This window comes from Salvia hispanica, chromosome 1 (genome assembly GCF_023119035.1).
Source record: "Salvia hispanica cultivar TCC Black 2014 chromosome 1, UniMelb_Shisp_WGS_1.0, whole genome shotgun sequence".
NCBI classification, from domain to species: domain Eukaryota; kingdom Viridiplantae; phylum Streptophyta; class Magnoliopsida; order Lamiales; family Lamiaceae; genus Salvia; species Salvia hispanica.
The window spans coordinates 37057661-37067864 of record NC_062965.1 but is presented as its reverse complement, the minus strand read 5'-3'; positions in this window follow the sequence as shown (position 1 = coordinate 37067864).

Sequence of the window (10204 nt, the reverse complement as noted above, 5' to 3'; positions counted from 1 at the left end):
TTGCGCCCAACTTCAACTTCGTCTCCTCCATTCTTGTCTGCCACCCTGCATTCGCCATTCTATCACCCTCTTCTTTTTCTGCCTTCTGGGTCTTTATCTTCACTCCATCAGCTTTCCCCACTTCGTAAAATCTCAGCACGTCATCCTTCATTATCGTCAACCCTTTGTTGAAGAAGAACGGGAGATCGAAGTATCCTGGGGCGCTACACATTGGCAAGTTAGCGACTGAGTCCACTATCTTCATTGACACATCCCTCTGGAGGTATGCTCCCAGCAAATTGCACGTGTAGAGATGGCGGTCGGAGTGAGTTCTAACTCTCTGACATGCATAGGCAGTCCAGTACCCGAGGTGGACCTTCACGTTGTTCAGCATACACCACATGAAGTATAGCTCTGGAGTAGTGAGGGTTGCACCTACTTGACCTAGGAGATTGTACCCAATGTATATTTGTGCCAGGCGGAGCACTGGATCAGTAATGTGTACCCCTTCGATGTGCTTGTCTTGAATTTGGCCACCTTCTTGTGGGCAATCATCCTCCAGGCCTCCTCAGCATCGAAGCCCGCTGTATTTTTTTGTGCCCCGATCTCCCTCTCGTTCCAGGTCCCTTCTTCCTCCTCCTCGAGTGTGAGTAGTCCTATTCTCAACGACCACTCCCTGATACTCATCTCCATCTCCTCATTGAACAGTCTGAAGGAGATTGTGTCTGCATCGAGATCTGTAGATTGTTTGAATTTGAAGGATGTGAAGAACTCCTTCGCCAGAGCCACCGGTACCTCCTCTTCGCTGTGGTTAAGAAGCCACTCAAACCCGATGCTTTTGAAGTAGGAGATGGACTTCTTCTCTACTCCCAGATCCCTCATGTCCGAGAGGCACAGATTCTTTCCGGATTTCGCTGACTTCCCATTCGTGGCGTGGCCATCACATGCCTTCTGCAACTTTGGGTCCTCAAACTGGACCATCGCTTCCAACAATCTTTTGGTCACAAGGACCTCCATTGTTTCGAACGGGCTCTCCTCCACGACTGGTATCTCAGCCTCCTCTTTTTCAGTCGGATGGGAAGATGGCACACGGATCGCCTCCGGCTCGCTAATCACCACAGTGGTGTTCGCGGGGCGAGATTTCTTCTTTTGGGGCTTAGCAGTATGCTTCTCCTTCCTTTTCCTTTCCGCCTCATATCTCGTCTCCAGGGCCTCCGGAGAGATCTCCTTCTCGGCTGGCAGAGTTTCCTGGACCAGGGGGATATCATCCCATGTTTCCTCTATGTCCTCCAGCCTTAGGCGCTTGGGCCTGCCTGCCTCTGCCTCATCCTCATGCTTCCTATTACGACGAGATTGCCTCCTCGTCAACCTCTCATCTGTCGGTGTTACTTGGTCATCAGTAGTTGTATCGTCCACCACGGCGATGTCAGTTTCTATCTCCTCACACTCTTTCTCGGCATCTTGTCCACTGCCGTTTCTTTCCTCTTCCTTTTCAACATCCTCCTCACAAATTTCCTCTCCTTCCTCTGTCTCCTTCTCAGCAACTTCCTCATCAACATCCCCACCATCCTTTTCAGCCTTCTCATCATCAATTGCCTCACCTTCTTCACTCTCTCTACCCTTACTACCTTTCTCGCCATCTATAGTTTTCTCTACACCCTGGTCCTCCGTCTCTTCCACATCCCCAGTTTTTCTTGCTCCACTTCCCCTGCTTTATCACCCTCCCCACCATCTTTACCCTCTTCCTTGTCTTCCTGATCCCCTAACCTAGTGGCCCCTTCATCCAATATTTCCACTCGCTCAACCCGTTCACCCTCCTCTTCTCCAGTTTCTTCTTTATTTTCAGAGGGTTCGGCATGGGGTTCAGTTTCTGTTTGAGGAATAGTGTGTGGGGAGTTCTTTTCTTGGGTTAGGGTTTCGGGTAAAATTTGGGGGTTTTCTGAGTGTGTGGGTAAGGCTTGTGCAGTGGGTGTTTCGATTAAGGTTTTGGGCCTTGGTGGAATTGTAAGTGGGGTTAGGGCAGGAATTACCTCTTCTTGTTTCCGGCATGCCTCCGACATCTTGGCGAAGAACTTGCTCGCCTTCGGCTTCTTTCCATATTTCTTCATGAATTCCTTGATGACCTCCTCTTCGTCTAGATCTTCGTCGTCGGATTCCGCCTCGGTGGGGATAATTTCGGCGGCGGGGTTGTCTTGGCCGATGTCCGGTTGTGGTTGAACTTCGGTCGGCATGGGCTACGGTGGAACCACTGGTGGAGTGGGATTTTCTTCTGGTGGCGGTGACGGTGTTTTCTCGGCCGCGGGGGTCGAACTCGTCGCCTCCGTTGCCTTCTTTTTGGTCCTTTCTTTTGGTGGGTTCTTCCCGCGGGCTGAGCGCGCCATCGAGTTTCTCTGCATCTTTGTTTACGGCGGTGGTTAACGGCGGTGGTTTACGACGGTGGTGGTTACGACGGTGGTGGTGGTTTTCGAAACTGCAGAGAGAGAAAAACAAGTTTGTGAATTCGGAGTTGTGAGAGAATAATTTTAGGTGAGGGAAGTTAATTATTTTTTTTAGGGAAGTTATTTTTAGGAAAGAGAAAATAAATGGAAAATAAAAAAAATAAAAGGAAAAAGAAAGGAAAAATAAAAAAGGAATATCATGATTGGCTGCAGGCGAACAGTCGCGTCTCTGACGCAAGCAACCGTACGCCTCACCAACTTTTCGAATTTCAAATTTCAAACTTCCCCCTGATTTTTCTCACTTTCCTCTGACCGGGTAAGCTTAAACACTTAGTAAAAAAGCGAAATTTGCTGAACGTGTGGGTCAAAGAGATAAGCTTTTCAAATTTGTGCATTTCCATAGACGCTCAGAATTTCAAAAATCTTTTTGAGTTTTAGAATTATATATATATTTTTTGTATTTTCATAAAAAAAAAAACTTATTCAAATTATTTACACCTAAATGTTTAAATATTCTTGGGAACTAACTGTTTCAGTCAGCTGATCGAAAATTCTACCCTATCTACCTGACCCAGTAATTCCCGAAGAATATTTAAACGTGGCTTACTAGGCAATAGCGGAAGGTGTGGAGTGGAATTTCTTCCACTTCACACAACTCCGAGCTATCCCTAAACACCTTCACTCTATGACCATTAACAAGGAAAGGAACAGAGTTAGCATTGACTCCCTGAATTTCCACTGCTCCATGCGCTCGAATGCCAAGGATTGTGTAAGGCCCTATCCACTTGGACTTTAGCTTTCCAAGCATGAGCTTGAGCTTTGACTGAAAATGGAGTACTTTCTGCCCGACCTGCAGCTCCTTGACCCGAAGGTTTTTGTCGTGCCAGAGTTTTGTCCTCTCCTTATATCACATGGCCGAATCATATGACTCCAGCCTCAATTCCTCTAGCTCCTGCAGTTGCATCTTCCTCTCTTCCTCACAGGCATGAGCCTTCATATTCATTTCCTTGACTGCCCAATACGTTTTGTGCTCTATCTCCACGGGCAGGTGGCACATTTTTCCGAATACCAATCTGTAGGGTGACATTCCTATTGGTGTCTTGTAAGCGGTTCTATAGGCCCAGAGGGCATCACCCAGACGCTTGCTTCAGTCCTTCCTTGAGGTATTCACCGTCTTCTCTAGGATGCCCTTGATCTCTCGATTTGAGATTTCAGCCTGCCCATTTGACTGGGGATGATACGGAGTAGATAACCGATGGTGGACTCCATATTTTCTCATCAGTGCTTCAATCGTCCTATTACAGAAGTGAGTCCCTTGGTCTGAGATGATCGCTCGGGGTACGCCATATCGATTGAATATATTGGCCTTTAGGAACTTTGAAACTTCCTTCGCGTCGCTCGAACTTGTAGCCATGGCCTTTATCCATTTAGACACATAATCCACAGCAACCAATATATACGTATTTCCATATGAAGATGGAAATGAGCCCATGAAGTCCATGCCCCAAACATCAAAGACTATTATCGGAGTCTGTGGCATCTCATCTCTCATAGAAATCCCTCCGGTCAGTTGGCACCTATTGCAATTCTGGCAGAACTCATAAGCATCCCTATTCAGCGAAGGCCAGTAGAAACCGCTATCCAGAACTTTCCTTGCAGTTTTCCTTGGGCCGAAATGGCCACCACACGCTAGTGCATGGCAATGGTTTTAGTACGTCTCTTTGCTCCCACTCTAGAATACACCTTCTTATCACTTGATCTGAACCCATCTTCCAGAGGTATGGGTCATCCCAAAAGTAGTACTTGGATTCACTTTTAATTTTCATCCTCCGGGCCCTAGTGATTTCTTGTGCGGCATGTAGTTCTCTAGTAACTAAATAATTCGCAGGGTTCGTCATTCGTTTTGCCTTTCCGTATCTCCGACTCCTAGGGCCCAGTTAACGCTAGCACTGCTACCCATCTGATTGGTCTAGTAGATCCCCCTAAGTAATACAAATGCTCCTCTGGAAAAGCATCGGGCACGGCTTCCTCATCTTCTCCTTGGGTAATTCTGCTTAAGTGGTCAACCACTCTATTCTCGGTCCCTCTCTTATCTCTGACTTCCTAGTCGAATTCTTGCAAGAGAAACACCCATCTGATTAGCCTTGGCTTGGATTCCTTCTTGGCTAGGAGATATTTAATGGCTGCATGGTCAGTGAACACTATTGCCCTCGACCCCAGTAGATATGGTTGGAATTTTTCAAATGAGTACACCACAGCCAACATCTCCTTCTCGGTGGTGTCGTAATTCTTCTGGGCCTGGTTGAGAGTCTTTGAGGCATAAAATATGGCATAACTTTTTCCTTCGATCCTCTGACCCAAAACTGCTCCTATTGCAAAGTCACTTGCGTCGCACATTACCTCGAAGGGGTAATTCCAGTTGGGCGAGCGGATTATCGGAGCTGTGACCAGACGATCCTTGAGTAGCTGGAAGGCTTTTTTACACTTATCATCAAACTCAAACTCCACATCATTCTGGAGAAGTCTTGTCAGGGGTTGGGCGATTTTTGCGAAGTCCTTAATGAACCTTCGGTAGAACCCTGCATGCCCCAAGAATCCTCGAATTTCCTTCTGATTCGTTGGGTGTGGAAGCTTAGAGATCACCTCCACTTTTGCTTGATCTACCTCGATTCCCCTCTCAGATACAACATGTCCCAATACTATCCCTTCCTTGACCATAAAGTGGCATTTCTCATAGTTCAGCACCTCTTCCTGCATCTCTCCAAAACAACATGCATATACGGTGAAATCATCCATAAAAATTTCTATGCAGTCCTCCAGTAGATCCGAGAAAATGCTCATCATGCATTGCTGAAACGTCCTAGGTGCGTTGCACAAACCAAAAGGCATTCTCCGGTAGGCGTATGTTCCAAAGGGGCAGGTAAATTTGGTTTTCTCCTGGTCCTCCGGATTGACATAGATTTGGAAGTATCCACTGTAGCCATCTAGAAAGCAGAAGTATTGCTTTCCCGCCAACCTTTCCAGCATTTGGTCGATGAAGGGTAGCGGAAAATGATCCTTGCGTGTGGCCGCATTAAGTTTCCTGTAGTCTATGCACATTCTCCATCCCGTGACTAACCTTGTGGGCACAAGCTCGTTGCGGTCATTCTTGACTACTTGTATTCCTGATTTCTTCGGCACCATGTGGACAGGACTCACCCACTCACTATCGGGAATGGAGTATATGATTCCCAGGGCCAGCAGCTTCAATACTTCCTTTAAGACTTCCTCTCTCATGTTGGGATTGAGTTTCCTCTGGAGATCCCGGTGTGCCTTGGCTCCTTCTTCCAAACGGATGTGGTGCATACATAGATCGGGGCTGATCCCCACTAGGTCAGATAGAGTCCACCCTATTGCTTTCTGGTTCCTCCCCAGCACTTCCAATAGCTTGACTTCCTGCTCCTGGGTCAGAAGGCTGTTGATTATGACAGGCAGAGATTCGCCTTCGCCTAGGTAGGCATACTTCAGACCCGGAGGAAGGTTCTTCAACTCTTTCTTTGGAGGGGGTACTTCAGGGGGCAACGGATTCTTCTCCATACCTTTCTTGACCAGCTCGTCCAACTCTGGCAACTTTTCCACACTGGCCAGTTGGACTGATCCCTTGGACCCAGGGGATCCTGCCTCGCCACAGAAGTCCATTATTGCCTTTGTGATTTCTTCATCAGATAGCCCTTGCTTAATAACTGCTTCACACCATCCTGCAACTTCTTTCCTCATAGATTCAGTCATCTCCGAGGCATCAGCCTGTTCCTGCAATAGTTCGGTCTCAAGAAACTCCTGGACCAGGGGGTTAATGACATCAACAAAATGGAGGTTTTCCACGTCAAGTGGTTTCCTCATAGCTTCATCAATGCTAAAAGTGAATTTCTCCCCATTGTAATCTAAACAGATGGTGCCATCAAAAACATCAATTATAGTCTTAGCGGTCCTCAAAAATGGTCTTCCTAAAAGAACGCCACTAGACTCAGCAGTTTCGTTGTCACTCATCTTTATCACATGGAAATCAGCAGGGTATAGAAAATCATGAACTTTTACTATCACATTTTCTAACACTCCTTCAGGGCTAATGCATGATCTATCAGCTAACTGGATCACCACTTTCGTATCAGTCATTCTTGCTCCTACCAGTTTTTTATATATGGAAAGCGGTAACACATTAATAGACGCACCTAGATCACACATAGCATGCTCGACTCTGACACCTCCTATAGTGATAGGTAAGGTAAACATACCTGGGTCAGTCTGCTTCGACGGCATTATCCTCTTCTGAATTACTGCAGATACATTCTCCCCGATCACGATCTTTCCATCGGATTTTGCCTTGCCCGCAATGAACTCCTTAATGAATTTGCTGAACGGGGGCAGCTTCAAAGCCTCCAGGAACGGGAGATTGATCTCCAGCTTTCCAAAGATCTCCATGAAATCCACGGGGTTGTCCTTTTTCTTCTTGGCATCCCCTCGGTAGGGAAAAGGTTTAATCCTCTTTGTTGCGTTGGTCGGATCTTCCTTAGAGGGCTCTTCCGCCTCTCCTTTCTCTTTTTCAGTTTCTACCTCAGGCTCCGGGTCTAAGAAAAATGGGTCAGCCATCCGAGGTAACGGTCCTCCCAAATCACCGGCTTGGATATCATCCTCTGCTCTAACTTCTTCTTTTTGCTGGACCGGGTGGATAACATCCTCGCTCATCGGCACTGGCATTTCATCATTTACCTTCAGCTTGGGTCCTTCATATGCTTTCCCGGATCTCAGGGTAACCTGGCTGATATTTGCCCTTTCTGGTGGCTTTACTGAGGCTGGAATCCTCCCTTCATTCCCTCGCATGTCGCTCAGGGATGTCGCGATCTGAGATAATTGCTTTGACATCAGATCCATCGCGGCTTTGTGTTCCTGCTGAGCATCCTGGAGCTTGTGGACCACGTCATTATTTGCCAGTAAGTTGTTCTGCATGTGTTGTTGAGAACTCACTAGGTCATGGACCATATCATCCAGATTCCTCTGGGTCCTGGAGTTCGGTTGACTGCCACTTGGCCCTTGACCATGATTTGGTCCACCCCCTTGATGCGGGCGAAAGTTTCCTTGACCTCCTTGGTTATTGTTGTACTGATTCCCTGGTCCCTGATAGTTGTTGTTCCTCTGGTGTGGGGGTACATATGAGCTTCCCTGGTTATTTTGATTCCTATTGTTCCAGCTGGGTTGATTTCCTTGACCTCCTTGACTCCAATTACCTTGTGCTCCTTGATTCCAGTTGCCCTGTCCCTCTTGATTCCTTCCGGACCAGTTGGATTGGTTCCCTTGGTTTCCTTCTGAGTTAGTAATCTGGAGTTGAGGGTTTTGATTCCCATCGGACCACCTGAAGCATGGATTGTCCCTCCATGGAGCGTCTTTAATTTTCCACTGGTTCCAATTACTGCCCTGATTATTTTGGTTCCAATTTCCTACAACATTTATATGGGCTGGACAATCCATCCCTCCTTGAGATCCGCAATAATTGTAACCATCCTCTGGACCCAGTGCTTGTTTATCTTTTTCTGTTGGACCCGGTGAGTCGTTCTTCCCCAGGGCGGTTAGAATAGTCTTCTCCAGCTGCTCCATTCTAACATCCATCCTTGCATCCACTCGGGCATCCATTCTTTCTTCATTTTGCACTGTTACTGCATCCGCACTTCCTCTCCTTAGGATGGTACGAGGTGAATCGTATGCCTTTTTTGCATCAATTAATCTTCCCAGTATCTCTCGGGCCTCGCTCACCTTCCTCTTGGTGAAATTTCCTCCACTAGCGGTATTCATCAGGTCTTTGGACTCAGGTTTTGCCCCTTCATAGAATAGATAGTAGGTTTCGGCTTCCATCATCCTGTGGTTTGGGCAAGCATCGAGCAGCCCCTTAAATCTGGACCAGTATTGACTCAACGATTCATCATATTCTTGCTTGCATTCCTGGATCTCCTTCTTAAGAGCATTCGTTTTGTTAGAAGGGAAAAAGTAATCCAGGAATTCCAACTTGAAATCCTTCCATGTATGGATCGAGTCGGGTGGCAACCTTAACAACCAAGTGTTAGCCTCTCCCTTCAGCGCAAACGGGATCGCGCGTAGTCGGTAATCCTCCTCTGTTGCATCGTTGGGCCTCTTCTGAATACTGCAAAGCTTACTGAACTCATTGAGGAATTCATATGGACATTCATTCCTCCGACCCGAGAAATTGGGTAGAATACCCAGCACATTAGTTTTGATGTCGATCGCCCTCTGGCGCTGGTTAGAGACGATAGCCTGGGCGGGCTCGCCATCTAAATGGGCAATGAGCCAGCCGATCTCCGAGTCATCGTCGCCTGCGTTGGCCATATCTTTAACGCTTTCCTCCTCTATTTCTGAGGTTGACTTTGGTTCCTTCTTAACTGACGAAGTTGACTCCTCGTCGCTCTCCGAACTCAGGTGAACTGGATCCCTGTTGTAAGCCCCGATCTGGTGGTAACTGGGAATATCGCTTCCTTGACCCGCCAACTAGTCTGGGCGCTTCTCCAACCAGGTGAGTTGTTCCAGTGTCCGAACCGGTAGCTCCTGTTCATAAACTGAAAAAAGAAACAAAAGAAAACATAGTAAATAAACTATTTACACCAAAACATTCGCAAACACACAAATAACACCATGCATCCCCGGCAACGGCGCCATTTTGAAGGGACTTAGAGTAGACGTGCAGTTTTGCGTTGTATGTGATATCACTCGATCTAACAGGTCCAGAGGATTCGACTAGACTTCAGAGGCTAGAAGATCATGAAACTATCAGAAAGGGGTCGTTGGGTGCACTCTATTCCTTCAAAAACCTCAACCCACTATACTACAACTTAGCACAGGGAAGTAAAGGATCGATCCCACGAGGACGAAGGTGTTACGAAACTGCATTTGAGGATGTTTTGGGAAAAAGGGGTTGGCTGCTGCCACGCAATTTTGTGGGTCGAGAACTTAAAACTACTGGGTCTGAGAGATAGAAAAACTTTACTCTACCTACTGGGTCTAAGAAACGAGAACGTACGGAACATGCATGACTTAGAGAAATGAGATATTTTAAAGTTCTAAAACAACTGGAGTAAACTTAACTAGACGGACTTTCCTAATTTGGACAGACAAGCATAAAGCGAAAAGTAAAGACAAATTTCCTTAAACTACCAGGGTCTGGAAAAGCATGCAGAAAAGTAAAAAGACAAAGCAGATCGTACTGACAGGGTCTAGAGGACAATGCAGAAAAAGTAAAGTACATGCTGAAAAGTACTGACATAAAGCAGATCTGGTTCTAACTACCAACAACTTCATCTTCTTCGGGAATCAAACGAGAATAGCAGATAAAACAGAGTATTAAACACCATGAAAACAGAGCAAACTTTAGATCTAAACTTAAAACGAGAAATTAAAGCCTAAACTAACAGATCTACGCTACTGGACCTAAAGGATGCAGAAACAGAAAGTAAACAGCCATAATCATGCACAACGTAAACAGCAAACACCAAATACGCGAAACTCCAACTCAAATACACCACGTTTCAACAAATCCAGACATCTCCATACGCAAATCCCAACCTCCAACAACAAACCAACAGATCTCAGCTCCAAACATCCAACAATCAATAATAACGAAAGCTAAAATCAAGGAATAAACATCAACTCAGCGATATGCAACCGAAACCAACATAACCTTCCATAATAAAGAGAAATAGGTTCGAATCCAGTAGATCAAAGTAAGAACTAGAGTTATGAAACTTAAA